Source organism: Heterocephalus glaber, unplaced genomic scaffold (genome assembly GCF_053883595.1).
Source record: "Heterocephalus glaber isolate CG9 unplaced genomic scaffold, H.glaber_assembly_v1.0 deba00001235, whole genome shotgun sequence".
Classification (NCBI taxonomy): Eukaryota; Metazoa; Chordata; class Mammalia; order Rodentia; family Bathyergidae; genus Heterocephalus; species Heterocephalus glaber.
Window position 1 is genome coordinate 432,795 of NW_028258222.1, and position 18,343 is coordinate 451,137.

The window sequence follows — 18,343 nt, forward strand, 5'->3', positions numbered from 1 at the left end:
TGTCAGGTAAAAGGGCCAAAGACCAAGACCAGACCAGGCCACAACAAGCCTTTATTAGGGGAATAGATCTGCCGGGCTGTCTCTGAACAAAGGAGAGACAAAAGCAATATGGCTGGGGCAGGGGGAGTCTTTTATAGAGAATGGGGTGGGGTTTGTAGGGGCTGAGGTGGGGTTGACTGAGGTAGTGACTAGGGAATGCAGGAGCCGGTGATGTCACTAGGTGGTAGGAGGTGAGTGAGTATTAGGTTACTCTCTAGGTGGGAACAGGGGCATGCTGGGAAGAAGGGTTTGTTCTTTGGTGGGAGCAACCATCTTGGCATGACGTCACACAGGGGAAGGGGCAAGGCACCATAGGAAGAGGGCAGCTACTATACATAATAGCTGCTGAGGTGGTGGGAGACCTATCAACTGGTCATTCTAGAGATGCAAATGAAAACAACACTGAGATTCCACTTCACTCCAGAAAGAATGGCTGTTATCATGAAATCAACCAATAACAAATGCTGGCGGGGCTGTGGGGAAAGAGGAGTGCTGCTCCACTGCTGGTGGGATTGTAGACTGTTGCAACCCCTGTGGAAACCAGTATGGAGATACCTCAAAGAACCAAGACTGGAAGTCCCATTTGACTCTGCTATTCCACTGCTGGATATCTTCCCTAAAGAATTAAAAGAATCATATCACAGTGATATATGTATGTGCACCCATGTTCATAGCAGCACAGTTTGTAATAGCTAAAACTTGGAAAGAGCCCAAATGTCCATCAAGTGGAGGCTGGATAAAGAAAATGTGGATTTTTTAATAAAATGGAGTACTACTCAGCCATAAAAAATGAGAAATTAGAAACATTTATAGCTAAGTGGATGCCCATTGAGGCAATGCTCTTAAGTGAAATAAATAGGACACATATGAATAAATACTGAATAGTTTCTCTGGTGTGAGAAACTGAAAGTGTAAATAAGGATTAAATGTATAATAAGTAATGTGAAATAGGAAGAAAAGGGGCAAAGTGGAAGGAAGTGGGAGGGCTAGGGGAAAGGATAGAAGGGAATGGAATTAATATGAGAAAATGGAAAAATAGGAACAAAATCTTTGTAAATAGGGAGGAATGGAGGTGTTGAAGGGAGCGCTGGGCAAGGGTGAAAAATTAGAACCAAAAAAGATTATGTAAAGGTGCAAATTTCCAATGATGAATGTCATTATATTGTATACCTAAAATGTACCATTGATTAGAATGAATAATCGATCATGCAAAATAGGAAGAAAAGTTCCAAAGGGGTAGGGGTAGTGGGAGGGGCAGGGGAAAGGAAAGAAGGGAAAGGAAAAATGCTGAGAAATGGAAAAAATGGAAATAAAGTCTTTGTAAATAGGGAAGGGTGGAGGGTGTGAAGGGAGAGCTAGGAATGGGGAAAAAATAAGAACCAAGATGCATTATGTAAAGGTACAATTCCCAATGAGAAATGTAATAGTGTTGTATACCTACAATGTACCAATAAAAGAATTTAATTAAAAAAATAAAATAAAATAAAATAAAGAAGAAATCAGACAGGGCCAGGGATTTAGCTCAGTGTTTCCATCCCATGCCTTGCAAGTGCAAGGTCCCTTGTTCGATGCCCAAACAAAAAAAAAAAACAAAAAAAGAAGAAGAAGAAATGAGAGTTTCTACAATTAAATGTCAATGTCAATAGAACAAATCAGCATCAATTGGACAAAATAAAAGCAGTCTTACAAAGGAAATTCATGGCAGTGAATACTCTTATTAGGAAAACAGAGGGATGTCAGATAAACAATGTTGTTCTGAACCTAAAACTTCTAGAGAATGAAGCGCAGTACAAATCCAAAGCTCATACAAGGAAGGAAATTATAAAGATCAGAGCAGAAATCAATGCAACGGCAATTAAGAGAATTGATTAATGAAGCAAAGAGTTGGTTATTCAAATGAATAAACAAAATTGAAAAACCCTTGACCAACCTTTTAAAAAAGCAGGAAAGAAAAGACCAAAATCCATGCAATTAAGAATGTAAAGGGTGAATTGCAATGGACGCACCAGAAATCCAGAGGATCATCAATACCTACTTTGAGAACCTATATGACAATAAGATGGAAAGCACATAAGAAATGGACAGATTGCTAGATACATATGAATTACCAAAGTTAAACGAAGAAGAGATAAAAATTCTAAATGACCCAATATTAATCAATTAAATACAAAACTTAATTAAAAACTTCCCAACTAAGAAAAGCATGAGCCCTGTTGGCTTCACTGTTGAACTCTCCAAGACATTTAAAGAAGATCTATTGCCACTACTCTTTAAATTCTTTAATGAAATTGAAAGTGAAGCAATACTTCCAAACTCATTCCTGGAAGCAAGTGTTACTTTGATTCCAAAACCAGAGAAAGACCCAACCAAAAAAGACAACTACAGGCCAACCTCACTAATAACAATAGATGCAAAAATCCTCAGTAATATACTGGAAAACAGAATACAGTGGATCATCAAGAAGATCACATGCCCTGACGAAGGGATGCAAGGATGGTTTGACATATGTAAATCAATAAATGTAATACATTATATTAACAAGGCCAGGGACAAAAACCATATGATCATCTCAATAGATACAGAAAAAGCATTTGACAAAATCCAACATGCATGTATGATATAAAGCCTATAAAAATTGGAATAGACTGTCTCTACCTCAAACTGATAAAAACCATCTATGAAAGACCAATAGCCAATATCATACTAAATGATCAAAAACTGAAAGCCTTCACACTAAAATCAGGAACAAGACAAGGATATCCACTATCACGATTCCTGTTCAATACAATTTGGAAACTTTAGCCACACCAATTACACAAGAGAAAGAAAAGGAATAAAGTCAGGAAATGAAGAAGTCAAATTTTCATTATTTGCAGATGAGATGATACTCTATATAAAAGACCCCAAGAACTCCACCAAAAATCTTCTAGACTTAATAACCAAATTCAGTAGAGTAGCTGGATACCAGGTCCACACATAAAAATCAATAGCTTTCCTCTATGCGAATAACAGATTCATTAAGAGAGAAATAAGGCAAAGAATTCCTTTCACAATAGCATCCAAAAAACTGAAATACCTAGGAATCAACCTAGCAAAAGAAATCAAAACCTCTTCTCTTCTAGCTATAGTACTTTGGAAAGAGAGATTAAAAACTAAATTAGAAAATGGAAAGACATCCCTTGTTCCTGTGTATGAAGAATCAACTGGAAATGGCCATACTTCCAAAACTGCTATACAGAGTCAATGCAATCCCAATTGAAATTCCAGCAGCTTACTTCACAGCCCTTGAGAAAACAATTAAAAAATCCATTTGGAACAAAAATAGCAAAAGCAAAATAGAATAGCAAAAGCAATTCTAGACAACGGAAACATGGCATGGGGTATCACAACCCCCAACTTGAAACTATACTACAAACTACTGTGATAAAAACCACATGGTACTGGCAAAGGCACAGACCTGAGGACCTGGGAAACAGATTAGAAGTTGCATAAGCAACTCCAGACACACTCAGCCACCTCATATTCAAGAAAGGAGCCAAACACCCTCACTGGAGGGAAGATAGATTCTTTAATAAATGGTGCTTAAAAAATTGGGTTTCAAATTGCCAAAGATTAAAACTAGACCTATATCTCTCACCATGCACTAAACCAAAATCAAAATGGATTAAAGATCTAAATATTAAAACAGAAATGCTGAACCTGCTGGAAGAGAGGTTAGGTAGAACTCTTGAAGACATTGGGGTAGGAAAACATTTTATGAACAAAACATCAGTTGCCCGTGAATTAGCACAATCAACAAGTTGGATGTATTCTTATTAAAAAGCTTCTGCACAGCAAGAGAAACCACCAGCAGTGTGAAGAGACAGCCCACAATGTGGGAAAAATTTTTCACCTGCTTTTCTTCAGACAAAGATCTACTATCTAGAATATATAAAGATCTTTAGAAAAATCAGATCTCCCAAATATAAAGACCCAATCCAAAAATGAGTATCTGAAGTGAACAGAAATTTCACTTTTTTAAGCTTTCTGAAAATTTGTTATTTTATCTCTGTTCACTATATCCTACTTGGGTTAGTATCAATAATTTCACATTTATAGTGGGATATTAACATTATACTCTCATAGTATTGCACAGTATCATAATAGCACCTTGGTGATAACAACTTATACTGAATCTGTATTACATTTCTTTACCAGACTTGAGTACATAATATGGGGAATCACATGACTTGGTGCATGGACTGTGAGACAATATACTCAGTGTAAAATAATCCTATGAGAGAGGTAACATCCCAAAGAATAATATAGTTTTTTTCACAGATTCCATCTTTTCATTTAGCATTAAAAATAAATCATGTTTAGGAGGAGTTTTTTCCCCAATCACCAGTGTCTATGTAAGAGGCACTATTTTACATAGAAAAAGACAACTCATTGCCCAGTTTGTTAAGAGAAATTTAGGACAGATTTTATCTTGCTCATAAATTATATAAGTAGAAAAATTCTTTAAGTAATTTACCAAACTCTATTAGAACAGTATGATGATGGTACAAATATATATAAGCAGACCAATGAGATGTATGTGTCCATATGCAGATGTACAAATGAAAGGTTCCTTACAGGACCAGGTTTCTAGTGACAGCTGCCACTCCTAGTCCTTTCTACAGCTTCAGACTTGCTTATGGAGCCTTGCGCTCTGGAGTCTGAATTCTCCACAGAATTTTTTTTTCCAATGAAATCACCAGCCAGAATCCACGTGACTTTAAAATTAGCTTAGAGTGCAACTGCTGTTCCTTCATCTGAACCCCCAAAAATGGATCTCTCTCAATGTCAAAGAGCACTGAAAATAGTGTTGCATCCATTTACAAAATGCTTTTATTAAATTCTCCTAGAATCTGCCAAGCTGTCAGTGACATTTTTCACAAAAACAGAGAAAACAATCCTAATATTCATATGGAACCACAAATGAATTCAAATACACAAAAATTACTTGAAAAAGAAAAAAGCAAGTGAACACTATCTGACTTCTAAATAGACCACAAATCTCTAGTAACCAAATGGGAATCATGTGTCTTTAAAGAGAAACTTGCTCTTTCCATTGCATGGGATAATGCTGTTTATTATTAGAGAATCACTTTCACATTATTCACATTTCATTCTCAGTCTGCAAGCCTTCAGGGGATCCTTCTACTAAGAAGTTCTTCTGCCAACAGTGAAAACCAGACAAGAAGGACAGCACAGCCCTGTCCAGCCACTCTGAGTTGGCTGAGTCTCTACTGAAGTTCACAGCTCCTGCCAGGGATGCTCAGAACAGCTGGCAGATTGGTAGTGATTCTCTGCCCCATGCATGCATCTTATACAGCACATTCCTGGTTTACCTAGAGCATGTGAATGCACCCACCTGCCTCCTACTCACCTACGGATAGACTAATACTACACAATAAGCGAGGACCTTGCCTTGCCTCCATGTTATTTTTCTCCACAAAATGCTTTTTTCCAGAAATGTAACCATTTGTGCTGCTGGGCAGCTGCTCCGGCCCAAAGCATCAAAATTTTTTGTGACTGTGTGACCTTTCAGAAATAATCTGTTAAGCTCTTTCCCCTTGGAAGAATCTTCTGTAACTCTGCCCCTCAGCTTCAGTGAGCATACTTGCCTACCTTGTGCATCTCTATAAAAGGAGGCTCTTGGGGCTGGGGATTTAGCTCAGTGTTTTTGCTGCCTGCTGCACAAGCAGAAGGGCCCGAGTTCAATCCCCGGTACAAAAAAAAAAAAAAAAAGGAGGCTGTCATTTCTGATCTAGCACTCAAACTTTGGAGTATGAACTCCTCTCAGCCTGCCAGCATAATAAAGGTTTTTCTCCACCTCTTTGAGTAACCTTTAGATTCTACAGTTTTCAAATTGCCAGAGCTGTGACCCAGAGCTGTAACACTGACTGTAAGATTTGGCTGTCCTTCAGAGCTATGGCACTTGGTTATGACACTGAGCTGCAACACTTGGATATAGCAATGAGCTGTTCTGCTTTGCTCCAACACTGTCACCTTCATTATCTGTGATATTCTATTTTTTTAACTTTTGATGTAATTTTTCAATAAATACAACTTCCATGTAGCAAAATGTTTAAATGTTGGCAAATTTTTTTGGCCTCGAATAAAGCAATTTCTCAGAATATTGCAAAACTTTTAAATAATGATTATTTTCATACTTTGGTGAATGTATTCTGTTTAATTAATATTTTATGTTGTGAATCATGTATGGATCAAGTCATGACAGTAGCGTTAGGTGCCAGTACCTGCTTGTTCTGCAAAAGTTAGAGCAAAACCCAAGTGTAGTTTCAAACTGAGCTGGGGACAGTGGGGAAAGCTTGACTTGTACAATGCAGAGACAGAGACCTGAGGATCCCCAGAGATTTTCAAAGGGAGAAGAGTGGGAGGAAGAGAAGCTCAGCACTAAGTGCAGAGCAGTGTAGCACAAGGATAGGGTATGAGCCCTGGTAGGGATACAGGTGAGGGGAGAGGAGCCCGAGGGGACCCCAGTAGTGTAGGGTTCTGCACCTTACAGACTTACAAGGCATGATCTGAAAGTATGGTGAATACTGATAGGAAAAATAAATACTATGAAAAAATACACACTGTCTCACCTGAAACACACTTACTCTATTGTCCTTGCCACTTTCTGTGGCAGTTAAGGAAGTCCTCTTTCCTGGTGTCTTTGGTTCCACTGTCCAGGCTGCAGCAATGGCCTAAATCTATTCAAAACACTAAAGTACAGAGAGATTGCTTGACATGAAAAGCAAAGTGGTCATAATTGTTTCTATAAATAACATTTTATAATAATTTTCATTCTTCTCAGTAGCTTTAGAAACACCAAAATATATGCCCTCTAATCCAGGTTCAATACAGATATATAGTTCATGTATGACATAAATATAAACAAATGATGCAGGAAGATTTTAAATTATTGGTAATACTTGATTCAAAGTAGGAGTGAGTTCACATGAGAGGTTGAGAAAGACTTCCCTGAATAATGGAAATCGGCTGCATGGTGGGAATTGCCCAGACTGCGTAAAAAGACAGAAGCTTGTCTTCTGTTTGGCATGGATAGTAAAGATTTAAGTAGTGTCTCAAATAACTTTCCTTACTAATAATTTTAATTAATTTGAAAAGTTGCTTTTTTATCACTGGGATGAAATGCAAAACACATGCAACCTAAAGGAGAACAAGATGATTTTGATCCATGGACATAGCCCATGGTTGGCTGGCTCCAAGGTAGAAACTACACATGGTGGAAAGGCCTACCATGGAGAGAAATTGATAGCATTGAGGCAACAGGGAGCCAGAGGAAAAAAGGAGTAGTAGCCAAGTAAAGAGTTTCACCCTTTCAGGTCATGACAACAATAGACAGCTTCTCTGACTAGGTGTCTCTTGGTAGCAGCACTATCAGCTCTGGAGTCAACAAGCATCTTCCAAAGGCCCAAACTCTGAACACATGGGGGACATTTTGATCTGAGCCATGACATTCCAGCCCTGGCCCTCAAAAGACTCATGGCTATCTCTTTATGCAGAATGTGTTTAGTCTTTCTTGAAGTTGCCAAAATTTTAATAGTTACATCACTGTTAAAAAGACCAAGTCCAAAGTCTCATCTGAGAATCAAGACAAAATATTACCTGTGAGCCCCTGTCAAAATCAAAATGAAAGTTAAATGCTCCTGGCATACCATGGTGCAGTGTAAACATTCCAGTTCCAAAAGGGAGAAATAGAAGAATAGAAAAGAAGCAGACCAAAGCAAGAGCCAAACACAGCAGGGCAAATATTACATCCTATAGCTCCTTCACTAGCACCTGGGCAAGTTGTGGTGAGAGATGAACTAAGTAAGATGAGGGCAGCCCCACCCATGTTGGCTTCACTCATTCACTTATTGGGGTCCTCTAAACTGCTGATTCATGCTTTTGCCATTTCTGATTTCCTGGTCTCTCCACTTCATTTTTCTCTTGTTTTTCATAGCTTCACATGCTATCCTCTCAGGAGCATGCTGTTTGGCCTCCCAGACTTTCTTCTAAAATCTGGATGAAAGTTTACATGACCCCATAACTCTCACATTCACTATTCCTGTAAATCCAACACCATATGGATGGCATTCCAAACCTAAAATAATATGAAAGTATTATATACTTGCCTACAAATTTTTTATTACAAAAAATGTGCACAATGAGTATTGTGTTTAGGGTTGAATGTAAAAAAATAAAGGAGTATTAAAAAGAATGTACCCAGGGATTTAGTTCAGTGTTTCCACCACCTGCCTTGAAAGCACAAGGACCCGAGTTCCATCCCTAGTGTCAAAAAAAAGAATGTAATACAGGGCAAAGCAAAGAGATAATTAGACAACACATTCTCAATCCTTGCCTACCTCAACACCTTCATAAAGGCTCTGTTGACTTTGTTGTGCAGGCTGTAGATGAGGGGACTCAGCATGGGTGTGAGGATGGTGTAGAAGACAGACACTGACTTGTCCTGGGTTGGGGACCAGTCAGATACAGGCCAGATGTACATGAACATTACTGTTCCATAGTACATGCCCACCACCATCAAGTGGGAGGAGCAGGTGGCAAAAGCTTTGTGGAGACCCTCGCCAGATCCCATGCAGATGACAGCCAGAATAACATAAGTGTAGGAAGCAATGATGATTGCTATGGGCAAACCAATCACCACTATAAAACAAATAAAAAGAATCTCTTCAAATGTGGATGTGTCATTGCATGAGCAGATGTGCAAGGAAGGGAAGTAAAAGAAAAAGTGGGCTATTTCCCAGGGCCCACAATAAGGGCAGGAAAATGTAGCTACAAGATCAATTATTCCATGATTAGAGCCCAGGATCCAGGAGGAAACAGTCATATCTCCTAAAATTTTGGGACTCATGAGATTGGTGTATCTCAGAGGATGGCAAATAGCAATGTAGCAGTCATAGCCATAACAGCCATCAGGAAACACTCAGCTCCAATCAGTGATGAATAGGAAAATATTTGTGTGGCACAATCAGCCATTGAAATGGCCTGGCTGCCAGACAGGAAGTTGACTGCCATCTTGGGGACAGTGGTGGAGATGAGCATCAGATCCATGAGGGAGAGCTGGCTGAGGAGGAACTATGTGGGAGTGTGCAGCCAGGCATCCAGGCAGATGAGTTTGACCATGGCTGTGTTCCCCATGCAGGTCACTGTGAAGATGGCTAGGACCAGGGTGAAGAGGATGGTGTGGAAGGGGCTATGATCGAAGATTCGCAGCAGGATGAAGTCAGAGTTGAAGGTCTGATTCTCCTAAGCCATTATAAACATTGTAAACATACACTTTATCTAGTACCACAAAACATGAAATCAGTTTATTCATTTGTTAAACCTTTACCCAGTGTCTTACAATATATATGATTCTAGAAATTTCTCTAGGTCAGTGATCAATGCAATAAAACCAGAATTAAGGGACTCAAAGCTTAATAAGCAAAAATTCAAAATGAAACAATGTACTCAAAAGTTTCTCAGTTAGGAAATTTTGGAAATTGTTCTAAATACCACCTCTGAGCATCCATTTTCTCAGATGAAAATATAGAATGACAATATGTAATATTATTTTTTGGATAGAGTTTTTGCAATAACCATATGTTCCTCAGGCAAAGAGTAAGTATAACATCCTTTGTACATCTGTTAATGAATAAAATTAGCTTTGGTCAGCATTTGGTTGGCCCAATAATAGAAGTCAAAAGTTAGATTTGTGCTTGTCACAGGGCAAAAATGTACTTTTATCACTAGTTATGACAAAATCTCGGTTTATTATTTTACAGCTCAGAGTGTTTGGCTTTAATTTACATTCAATGTTCCACAGAGTAAATGGTTCAATGAGAAAAATTATGTATTTATTTAATATTGCAGTTATGTAAATCTAAAACCTGGACCCTTTTCTCAGTAGCTCATTATAGACATTCACATTATTATCTTCCCCCAAAAGTTGTGCTGAAATAATAACCTCCTGAGAACCTCATCATGTGTGTTTATTTGGAAATAGAGTCACAAACGTGTGTTTAATTAGGTGAGTTTCATACTGGAATAAGGCTAAAATGACTGATATCCTCAAAGGAAAATGTCCTGTGAGAAAGGGAACACTAACTGACAAATTACCCTGGGGTAAGGTGGCCGGCATTGGAATGAGGCAACTAAATTGAGAAACACCACAACATGGAGACATGACAGGAAGCTGTAGGACACAGAATATATTCTTCTTTCCAGAGCCTCAGAAGTAGCAAAACCCAGGACAAGTTGCTTCAGATATCTCCCCACCAGAATTGTGAGGGAGGCATCAGAGGAGCATAGGTGTCCCTTCGGTGCAGAGGAATGGAGGAGCAGAGCTGCATGGGTGCCAACACACCCCCCATCTCTGGCCACTAGGCAATGTCAGCACTTGGATCCACTGGCCACTAGGCAATGTCAGCACTTGGATCCACACAGCAGAGGGGCAGTGGGTCAGAAAGGCCATTGTTCTGAGCTCCAGAAGATAGAGCAGAAGGGAACAACAGAAAGGGCCTCTCTGAGGCCCCTAGATGAAAACTGAAGCCCACTGGAAAAGTGAACAAAATCTCTGCAATAAAGACACACAAGACCGCCATAGTTGGTTAAGTTGGAGGGATCACCACCTCCCATCAGAACCTGGACTATCTTTAGGGGAAGGGCAGCTGGAGCCTGCAGTAGAACCTTGCAGAGCTCAACCCAGCAGGAGGTCAGAGATCTCAAAGCCTTACAGCAAGAAATCAGCCTGAAACTCAGGGGACAGCTACTGGCTTGAGGAGACTAATTGACTTAGATCTGCACGCTCCTGCCCATGCTGTCTATTGTGACAGTAGAGACATACCCTGAAGGAGACCCTTCAGTTTTATTTTCAATGTCATTTTTCTCTTATTTTTAATAATTTTTCTAATTTGTATCTATTTTTTTCTCTTTTCAAAATTTGTTCCTTTTTTCTCTTCTTTCTCTTTCTCTCTCACTCTCTGTCCCACTTTGTTCTTCATTCTCTCCCTTTTTATTCCTGTTCCCATCCTAATTTGAATTTCTTTTTTTCTTTTTCTCTCTTTTTCATTTTTTCAATTCTCATTAGTTTTAAATGAAAGTGAATATATTTTCTAGCCTCCATATTGCTGTTAGGGTGTTCTGCTCTTGTATTTGTTCTTTGGTTCTGTGTTTTCTTCTTCTCTTCAACAGTTTCCTAGAGTTTGTGTGATCTTCCTGTGCCCTCTGGCCTCATTTTTAACCTTTTCCTATTCTACCTATCTATCCCTTCCTCCTCAATTCATCCAGTGTCCTCATTCTGAACGGTAAAATTGCTATATTAAAGAGTATATTCACTATAAATATATTTTGGGCTGGTCCTCAATTTTGATTTAATTCACATGGTTAAAAGTGATAGGTGAATAACTAGAACAAGTTGTAATTTTCTAAACTGTGCTCAATGCTATTGTTGTTGCCGATTGTATCATTTGGGCTAAGGTGTTGTGACTGATCTAACCAGTTATCCTTCCCGGTATACTGAAAACAAGATTAGAAAGTGTCACTAGAGACTCAAAACCTAATGACCAGATATATTTGGAAGACACTTCTGAGAAACAATCACTGCATAAAGATTCTAAATACAAGCAACAAAAATACTTATGATAAGCAATTTTTGTAGTATCAACCCAGGAGTTTAACCAAAAACAGTACCAAAAACAAAAATAGAAATTAGAAGACACCTAAGCAAGGCACAAAATCAGCCTACCAGCTCACCAAAGGCAAATTCTGGTGGAAGGGATGTGGAAAAGTCTGATAATCGAACATCTGGACACTTTGCACTGATGGCACAGTAAATAACAAACCAGAAGTATGAAGCTGTAGAAAAAGTCAAAACAGAAGTAATTTCCCAGATAAGACTCACAGCGATGGTGAGCAGAATGAAAGACATGATTAGAACTCTAGAAGAGAAACTGATAAAAAAAATATGATCTCAGGTCCATGATAGAAATCATGATTTCCCAGGATAGGAAACAAATGGAAACAATGAAACAGATTCAAACAGATATCCAGGAGAATAAAAACCTCTATTGAAAGCATTTGCAACAGAATGAGTGAATGTGAATACATAATATCAGTTATGGAAGACAGGATTGTAGTCAGTGACCATGAAAAGAGAGATCCCTTAAAAAGAGTAAGGGACCATGAGAAATCAATCCAACACCTCTTAGATGATGCAAAGAAGAATAATATAAGACTGATAGGAATCCATGAAAAATCAGGAGACAGTACAAATGACATAAAAAAACCTGTTCACAGAATTAATGACAAAAACCTTCCCAGAGTGAAAGAATTTGACATACAGAAGAGGGAGGCATATAGGACTCCAACTAGCCATGATCAAAAAAAATTTACACCTAGACATATAATAATCAAGATCCTGGAAACCCAACAGAAGAACAAAATGCTACAAGCAGTTAGAGAAAAGAAACAAATCACATACAAAGGGAAGCCCATCAGAATCACAGCAGACTTTTCAACACAAACCCACAAGTGAAGGAGAGCTTGGACTGAGGAACTTTAAGCCTTAAATAAAAACTGACCCACACCTCCCAGCCAGGAGTGGTCTGGTGAGGAATGGAGCCACATGGGTATGGGCAGCACCCCCCGAAGGCCTCCACCCACTGACTGTGCCCTCCTGGTTGCACCTGTACATGGATCCAGAAAGCAGAGGCACAGGGGCTAATAAAGGCCATTGTCCTGAGCTCCAGAAGTTACAGCAGAAGTGAACAACAGAAAGAGTGTCTCTCTCAAGCTCCTTGATGAAAATTGAATCCCACTGAAAAAGTGAAGAGAATCTTTGCAATAAAGGCACACCAGACCACTGTAGTTAAGTGGGCAGAATCACAGCCTCCCATCTGAACCTGGAGAATCTTCAAGGGTAGGGCAGCTGGAACTTGCAGTAAAACCTTGCAGAGTTCAACCCTACAGGAGTTCAGGGAACTCAACTTGGGCCTTGCAACCAGAAATCAGCCTGAATCTCAAGGGTCTGCTACTGGCTTGCTGACACTAATTGACTTTGATCTGCACACTGTGGGCCATGTTGTCTATTTTGACAGCAGAGACATACCCTGAAAGAGGCTCTTCATTTGTTTTTTTCTATTTTCAAAATTATTTTTTCTCTCATTTTTAATTTTTAATTTTTCATTTTTTTCTCTCCTCTTTTCAATTGTTTTCTCTTCTTTTTTCTTTTTTTACCTTTCTTTCTCTCTTCCTCTCACTTTTGCTCTCTTGCCCTCCCACATTGCTCTTCATCTCTCTTTTTGTTACAGTTTCTAGCCTCCCTATTGCTATTAGGTTGTTCTGTTATTGTCTTTGTTCTTTCATTCTGTCTTTTCCTCTTGTCTTCAATATTTTCCTGCAGTTTGTGTGATCTTCCTGTGTCCTCTGGACTCACTTCTAACCTTCCACTATCCTTCTACCTATTTATTCCTCCCTCCCCAACTCCTTTTAAGTCTCCATCCAAAGGGTAAAGTTGCTACATTGAAGAGTTTATTGACTAAAAATATATTTTATGCTGGTCCTCGATTTTGATTTAATTCACATGGTTAACAGTAATAGATTAATAACTACCATAAATTGTAATTTTCTAAACTGTGCTTGATAGTATTGTTGTTGCTAAGTGTATCACTTGGGCTAAGCTGTTGTGATTGATCTAATCAGTTATTCTTCCTGGTATAATGATAATGAGATTGCCCCAGAGTCACTAGAGACTCAAAACCCAAAGAACAGCTATATCTGAAAGACACTTCTGAGAAGCAATCATTCCATAAGTATTCTAAATACAAGCAACAAAGATACTTACAACAAGCAATTTTGAAGTATCAACCCAGGAATTAAATCAAGTACAGTAACATCACCATAATTAGAAATGAGAAGACATCCAGTAAGGCACAATCCCAGACTTCCACCTCACCAAAGGCACATTCTGGGGGAAAGGAGGTGGAAAAGTCTAATAATCAACCACCTGGACACTCTGAACTGATAGCACAGGAAGTAACAAAACAGATGAATGAGGCTCTAGAAAAATTCAAAACAGAAATGATTACCCAGATAACTACAAAGATGGTGAGCAGAATGAAAGACATGATTAGAAACTCTAGAACAGAAACAGATAAAAAAAAATAGATGAGTTCAGGACCGTAGTGGAAGCCATGGACACCCAGCATAGGAAAGAAATGGAGATCATGAACACTCAACATAGGAAAGAAATGGATTCCATGAAACAGATTCAAACAGATATCCAGGAGATTAAAAACTCTATTGAAAGTATATGCAGCAGACTGAGACAATATGAAGATAGGACATCAAATACAGAAGACAGTATGGGAGTCAGTGAGTGACCAGGAAAAGAGAGAACTCTTAAAAATAGTAAAGGACCATGAAAAATCAATCCAACAGCTACTAGATAATGCAAAGAAGAATAATATAAGAGTGATAGGAGTCCATGAAAAAACATGAGAAAGTACAAACGACATAAAAAATCTGTTCACAGAATTAATTACAGAAAACTTCCCAGAGTGAAAGAGTTTGACATACAGATAAGTGAGGCATATAGGACTCCTACTAGCCATGATCAAAAAAACCTACACCTAGGCATATAGTAATCAAGGTTTTGGAAACCTAACAGAAGAACAAAATACTACAAGCAGTCAGAGGATAGAGACAAATCACATGCAAAGGAAAGCCCATCAGAACTGCAGCAGACTTTTCAACAGAAACTCTCAAGTCAAGGAGAGGCTGGGGTGAGGTATTTAAAGCCCTAATAGAAAACAACCTCTATCCTATGCTGATGTATCCTGAAAAACTATATTTGAAAATTGATGGGGAAATTAGATACTTCCATGACAAAGAACACCTGAGAAACTTCATGAACATGAAACCAGCACTCCAAACTGTTATAAAAAGTATCCTAGTAAAAAACAAGAAAGGTCACAACTCCATGGGCCCAAACCGAGCAAATCCATCAGGCAAGGCAAAAAATTAAAGGGAGAGGGGGGAAAATAAAGAGTCAACAACAGAAAAATAAAATGACAAGAAAAGTCAATACATATCAGTTATAACCATCAATGTTAATGGTCTCAACTCACCAATCAAAAGAAATAGACTGGAAGGATGGATTAAGTAGCAAAATCCAACTATATACCATATACATTAAATGCACCTAGTTCAAAAAGAAACTCACAGACTGAAAGTAAAAGGATGGAAAACAGTTTTCCATGTGACAGGAATGAGGAAAAAAGCAGGGGTAGTTATCTTATTTGAAGACAAAGCAAATTTCAAACCAAAACTAATTAAGAGAAATAAAGAGGTTCACTATATTCTTGTAAAGGGAAGAATCCAAGAGGAAGAGATGACAATCATAAATATTTATGCACCAAATACTAATGCCCTCAACTATACAAAACAAATATTAATGGACATGAATAAAAAAGAACTAATACAATATGGGTGGAGGCAGTTCTTAACCTCCTCAACCTCTAGACCATTACCCATAAAATGAGAGTCACACCACTTTTCGCAATGCACTGTTATACAGATAAAATTAAAGAGTGATTACAAAGTTCTTAGCAAAACATCACCTAAGAAATGAAGTCAATCATAACTACATTCAGCATGAGTTTTGGCACTGGCTTGCATGCCTTCTCCCGGCTAACCAGGGTTTTACCTCACCTCTGCAACATTGGTCTGAATTTTGTCTATTTCCAATGGGATTGCCTTCCTGGAAAGGCAGAATGTGTATCTTGCATGTTTTTATATTTCCATCATAAAAGCCTAGGGCCTAACAGAATTGTAGTCTTTATTATCATTGGTAAATTAATAGAAAAAAGAAAAAATTAAAAATTTACCACACAGGGAATAAATTCCCCTGTCTTTAATTATAAAAGTTGGCATTCTTTCTCATCTACTCTCCTGCAGGAGAGACAGAATTAGCTTCCTTCTCTTAAATACACCATAGGGTGGTAATTAAGTCTCTTTCTTTTACACAGTACCAACTAGCTACCTAAAACTTTCTCTTCACTTTCATTCACATAATAACAACAGGAAGACCAAAGAGGGATTTCTTTGTAATTGGCACAGTGGTAAGCGATTTCACAAACTCACACAACACTAGCAAACACTGCCATATGCTGTTACTATCTCTGGCTCATCAGGGTTTCTTACGTGATGAACCTGAGGACAGAGCTGGAGAAGAGCCACAGTTACACAGCTAGGAGAGCCCGGTGGCCCAGTGCTGGGAGACTTCTCACCATCTCTCCTCCCATCCTGTCTTCCCTCATCAAAGCAACAAGTGCCCCTTTCACTTGAGCAGGATTGTCATTTTCAATATTTTGATGTTTGCTGCATAATGTTCTTCCTATTTATGTAATCTTGAATATGTTTCATATCTCTTAAATATATTGTGTATTTTTTGTCATGCATAATGTTACATGCATGTATTTCAGCTTCCTGGGAGGCACAGGCAGTTGGATTGCAAGTTCAAGGTCAGCCTGGCAAGTGAGTAAGACCTTGACTTAAAATAAGATACAAAGTGCTGGGGATGTATCTCCCAGTTTATGTGTCCTGCATATAGGATGGATGGGGCTCAATGTACAATCACAAGTACCATAAAAACAAACAAACAAAACCATTATATACTTTTGTGTATTTTTTCTGTGTAAGTTATTTGTATCACTATATAGAAATGTTCCTGGGTATTTCTTGGTTTGTTGGTCTAGTGCATGAAATATTTTTTTCTATTACATTTTGTACTTTTACTTCTGATATACAGAGAACTATTTATAATTGTTTTAACATATAAAAATTAAAAATGCTCTTTTTCATTCTTGTATTCTTTATTACAAACAAAAACTATTAAATACAACTTAGTGGAAAACTCTTTTCCCATGTATAATATATTCTTCTCTTTTTCGCTTGACTAAGATACATATAATTGAAATTGACATGGGGAGGTGCATCTTCCTGCTGGATTGTGTGCCTTTGATAGTAAAGACCCCATGTGGGATCCCCATCTTCACACACAAGGCACACACATGAGACTTGGTGTGTGGTCAGCAAAACTAGTCCTGAGGCCCAGTTGTTCCATGGCCACAATATCCTCTGAGTTCCTGGACTGCTGAGCTCTGTGAAACAAATAATACAGGGGAATCAATAACCTAGGATGCCCTCCTCAAACGGGGGTTTGAGGACTGTCTTCTCATGTGTAAGTTTTGCAACATTGCATCCTTGAGCTTTGAATGAGTGGGGACTTGTGGATCCCTAAGATCCCCTCAAGGTATCTTTAATTTTGTCCCAGTACAAAGCATCCATTTCTTTTCAATGACACTAACCTCTGTAGTAGTCATACCCCTGTTGGCCCCCAATTTACAGATTTTTTTTCTACATCAAAATTAAAAGGTTTTTCATTTTTTTCTTTTCTGTCCTCAGTCCACCTTTAAATTGAATAAAAGCTATGCCACAGCCTGAACCTAGGGCTGCTGTGAAATTTCCTCCACCAGTTTGATTAGTCCACTCTCCTAGTCCCAATCTCCTGTATAGTGTCAAGAAATAGGCAAAATATATATATAGACACATTTTCTGCCAAGCATAGCACATATGTTCTTGCATTCATATGCTACTGGAGTCTTTGTTCAAAAATTAAATCTCCTGAGCCAGTTTTATAGTCTGCATTTCTAAAACCATTCTGTTCTTCTGCATGCTAATCAGAATTACCCTATGACTCTGCTTATAGCATTCTGAAGTGTCTCTTGCCTGTATTAGCTAACCTTTCTAAACTCTTCCAGCAAACCAGTGTGAAAGGCTTAAGAGTCAGATGGTCAAGGCCCCATTTTATTTTACCAAATTTTGAACCAGGTGTCTCTCTCATCACTGAGGACCAATACTTGACATCCACAATTTAAAGGAGTAATGATTTCATTTAGCTCACTGATTGGGGAAATTTATTCCATAGTTTCCTGGGAAGCAGGGCCACAGAAGGAGTGAGGGCCCAAAGAGTGACCCCAAGTCCACATGCCCATGGCCCACCAAGACATACCCATATGCGGGCTCCACCAATTCCTGTGCAGCTCCCAAGGCCAATCTGGCTGGCATTCTGCCCTAACCTCCTCAGCTACCCAGGGCCCAGCAGTCTTTGGAATCCAGCTGAGGGGATGGGTGGCTTCGATCAGTTTGAGCCAGGCAAGGCTTTCTCTAAATCTCCCCACCAAAAAGACTAGTTTGACATTTT

The 18,343-nt window shown here is 38.7% G+C and overlaps 1 pseudogene; it reads right to left on the reverse strand.

Annotated features, from left to right (window-relative positions):
* Positions 1–8,437: 8,437 nt before the first annotated feature.
* Positions 8,438–9,354, reverse strand: LOC147828197 (olfactory receptor 2M3-like; annotated as a pseudogene).
* Between the last annotated feature and the right edge of the window lie 8,989 nt (positions 9,355–18,343).